The sequence below is a fragment of the Dermacentor silvarum genome, chromosome 9 (assembly GCF_013339745.2).
Source record: "Dermacentor silvarum isolate Dsil-2018 chromosome 9, BIME_Dsil_1.4, whole genome shotgun sequence".
NCBI lineage: Eukaryota > Metazoa > Arthropoda > Arachnida > Ixodida > Ixodidae > Dermacentor > Dermacentor silvarum.
The window spans coordinates 65166754-65171001 of record NC_051162.1 but is presented as its reverse complement, the minus strand read 5'-3'; the positions used below and the strand labels follow the sequence as shown (position 1 = coordinate 65171001).

The 4248-nt window shown below is 45.3% G+C and overlaps 1 pseudogene; it reads right to left on the bottom strand.

The window, feature by feature from the left end:
- Window positions 1-1333: 1333 nt before the first annotated feature.
- On the bottom strand, window positions 1334-1485 carry LOC119465392 (U2 spliceosomal RNA; annotated as a pseudogene).
- Between the last annotated feature and the right edge of the window lie 2763 nt (window positions 1486-4248).

Genomic DNA, 4248 nt, shown 5'->3' with positions numbered 1-4248 from the left:
GAGGCCGTGGGGAGGGGAGGGGGGGAGGGGGAGGGAAGGGAGGCGACGTTTAGCTGTGGCACCAAGTGCCTATTTATATCAGAGGCTCCGGCAACAGTCACCAACGCCGCACGCATTTGAGCGAACGCGGGCAAAACGCCGACGGCGTCGACAATAGTTCTGCGTGTTGCCGGTGCTGCTGCATGTCCAAGTTTATACAGCTGATAAAGCTACTATCATTACTCCGTATAGCTCTCTACAAATTTGCTATCGCAATTGATGCTTCGCCTTTCAGGTGAAACTGCGACAACTTTTTTCGTCCAGGTGCATTCATGCCTGAATAGCGTTATAATACAAGCATGCGTGCAAGGCAGACAGACGTAGTGGAGCTGCAGGAAAAGAATTTTTTTTTGCACGTGGTTGCGATATTTACTGCCGTTGGCGAAAGCACGTGCGGCTGTGTGAAGCGCACTGTTTTTACATATGACGGAAACAGGCGGCGACGGGATAACCTTAGCGCGTTCGTTGAAACGCTCCATGTGGCAGTAAAAAACTAAATTATGGGGTTTTACGTGCCAAAACCAGTTCTGATTATGAGGCACGCCGTAGTGGGGGACTCCGGAAATTTAGACCACCTGGGGTTCTTTAACGTGCACCTAAATCTAAGTACACGGGTGTTTTCGCATTTCGCCCCCATCGAAATGTGGCCGCCGTGGCCGGGATTCGATCCCGCGACCTCGTGCTCAGCAGCCCAACACCATAGCCACTGAGGAACCACGGCGGGTCGCATCTGGCAGTAGGTTCTCTTGGAGAAAAAGGTGAAGTCAGCATTTAGCAGGAAATACCGTTACTGCAGCGCTGCCAAGTTCCTGGTTTTTTTCTCTATCGCTGGCTCTGCCAAGTAAACGCACGGTCATTCACTCGTGTTGTAATAATAACGACATAACCCAGCACCTTTAAAGAAATTAAAGATAATTGACGAACGCAGCAGTGTAGATAGTCAGCAGATTTATTGGCACGAATTTCACTGCATTGATTGTGACGTTGAATATTGTAAATGATTAGGGTGCCTAAGATTTAATCCAGGCTTACAAACAAAGCATGGCGGCTTCTAGATGCTGTCAGGCGTCAAACTATCAACTGCTTTATTTTCACTTGATGGTTGCCGTCATCTTTGGCGATTCTCAGTTTTGTGCAGTGACAGGGTCGAGAACGAACAAATGCGCCTTTGGGGTGCTCTTTTTTTACATACGAAATTGCTGCTGTACCTGCGTCAGTTGTTAGATTTACAAAATGACTTTCACAGCAAAGCTGTATACGGCTAGTTTCAAGCGGATTGATGTCCGCAAGCCAAAAATTGTGGGCCGATCCCGAAGATGATGCAATACCGGGCCGACCTGCCCGCCAACTTCCAAAAATACGTTTAAAATCTTGGGTCCAAATACAACGTGTATCAGATATTAACCTGACAAGAATAGATACCGCACTTTGACCCGCGTCAGTCATGTCTATGTTGGCACCGTACACGTGTACGCCATCCCTCGTATTCTAACTAGTGCCTACCAATCTGAGTGCCTCCTCACATCATGCTGTATGTAGGCTCCTTTCCTCAGTTCTGCTCCGACTGTGAAATGGGTAGGCCGCGTTTTGTACGGTCTGAAGAAGAGCAGCGTGCCTACCAAGAAGGATGGCGTAAACATTAGAAAATGGAATGGACGCGGCGGCGGTGGAAGTAGACCACCGACGATGAGCGGACCGCGGACGCTCAGGACCCGAAAGGACCGCGAGGCGGATAGAAATGCGAACCGTTCATGTGGTACCGGTCCCGATAACTTGGAACGTTTCACCGGAGCAACAGTCAATCACCACATGCACAGCTTCGCTGGTCATCGAACTTCACAGAGTTGAATGGCACTGAATGTTTTTTGAGCCCACCGCAGTGTTGCAGCAATAATGAATTCAAGGAGGTGCCGGAACGATGCAGCCTGCGCGGAAATTGCGATGCAACATTCCCCATGCACGCAGCATTTTAGCTTGGAAAAATCACTTTATTTACATATTAAAAATATGAATTTAACTCCTGTTTTGTTAAAGCGTTAACCAACAGAAGTGTAAGAAACTTTGAATCACTAGGAAAAGTGGCATAAGAACAATAGCAAATCATCGCTTTACGCAAAGCGCCACGGTATATTTTCAAATATACAATATACTCCAATGAGGCGCCAAACGCTGGAAATTATCGGCAGCACAGAACGCAGGCTACTCTGTTCTCGCATGATGTATTGCGAGAAAACGTAGAAAAAAAGAATATTTACAGGCAAATATAAAAACAGTTCGGCAGAGACACGACAGCTTACGTGTTGGAAGCATTGTAGTCGCTTTGGTGAAATGTTTTCGCTTAAGTATTCATCCGCATGTCGTCGTGCACGTTCTAAACTTGCACGACGTTCCTTTTGACACATGATGGCGGTGGTACACCTCATTTTATAAACTCATGATGTGGCGTCGAGACTTTTGTTGTTGTTTCCTGTCACCTATATATGTGGCTCCTAACCACTATGGGGGATTGGCCAAAAAAATGAATACGCTGAGAGAGAGAGAAAACACTCATTTTTAATAAGGTGGGGTGACTTACTCGTAGGCTGGAGCCCTTAGTTCAGGGCCCCATTGGCTCGCGCCACACCGCGTGCCCACTGGATCAGCGGTCGCTGCTCTTGCGGGTCTTAGCTGGTCAGCGCAGTCTCCCAAGACGAACGTGAAGGTAAAGGAATAGGGGAGTTGCCCGGAGGGTGTGAGCGTTCCCGGATGCAATGATATACTGTGGGCTTTGCTCCACAGTAGGGACAGTATGAGGGATATTGTGTGGGGTGGAAGAGGTGAAAGTAAAAGAGACAGGGGAATGAATTAGTTTGAAGCTGTCGGCATGAGACGGCATCTTCTCAGTTAAGTGAATTATGTGGTGCGGGGAAGTGTCTCCTGCTATCTCTGTAATGTTGTGTAGAGTGTCAGTGTGTTTAAGCGCAGCGGTGTAATTTCGTACTGAAGGAACGTTAGCACGTAATAGAAGACGATGACCATGGTACTCGTCAGTGCAATTCGTTCGGAGGAACACCGAAGATACACACGACAAGCTTCGCTTACCCCCATTTCCTCGACAGGGGAAGGGCTACTAATTCTTTAGTATATGAGCGAGACACAGAATATCATTGTGGGGTCACCCTCTTGAGCAAGGCTTGACCGCGTTGACGCAGCACGCCTACCAATTTTCGCTATATGTGCGCTGTTTTTTTGTGTGTTTGAAGAAAAACGCTGCATTCCTGTTTTGTTTGTGCAATTTATGAACACCAGAATTTGTTAGAATTAAACAGATTTGAGAATGTGAACTACGATAAACAAAATTTTAGCTATACAAGCAATCGAGCAGCCGCAAACGACCAACGATGCCATTTTTCGGTGAATGGTATCAATAAGAGCACAAAGAGTACAAAAACGGCATATTACAGTGTTAAAAGTCTGCTCCTCCACCGAGGTTCTCACTAAAAATCATTTTATAATAAATAATGATCCCACAAGCAATCAGAACGCACAATTAAAGCGAAATTTTCACTGTTTCTCAATGCGTTTTACTGCTTAAAATGCAAGATTCTAAACTGCCGCCAAGCATTTACAGGATGTGGCACTTTTTTTTTTCAAGATATTTTCACTGTACCCCATTTTCTTGGAATGATTTTAGCGCAAGAACGTAACATTCTGCGTCTAATCACATGTGTCTTTATACAAGTGCACCAACACTACTCACCGCTCCTCATAATATATCTAGATTTTGTGTCAGGAGAATTTCTAGCAGGGCCCTAATGCGATAACCATGGCTTATTCGGTAGAAAATATCGTTCCTGCCTTACCACATCTTATTGTCGCGATAGCTCATGCGTGACCTATATCCAGTTTCTTAAAGGAAAAAATTATTCTTCAGAATATTATGCAAGGTCGATGAATGTGAGGTCACAGTGTTTTCCCGAAAACAAAAACAAGAAAATACCTACGAATGAAATAAATAAATTGGTGCGCATCTTGATAATGTAAAATAAAGCAGCTTATTGAGAATGTGGAGACAAAACAAAATTTTTGCTTTTCCGTTTTAGCCGAACTTACACAATATTAGAACTGGATTTTTAGAGCAAGCTCAAGAATTTGTCGCCCCTGATAGTACATTGTGGCGGGCACGATACTACTGAATATCCCTTTTTTAATTCCGGAAATGAAGGACAA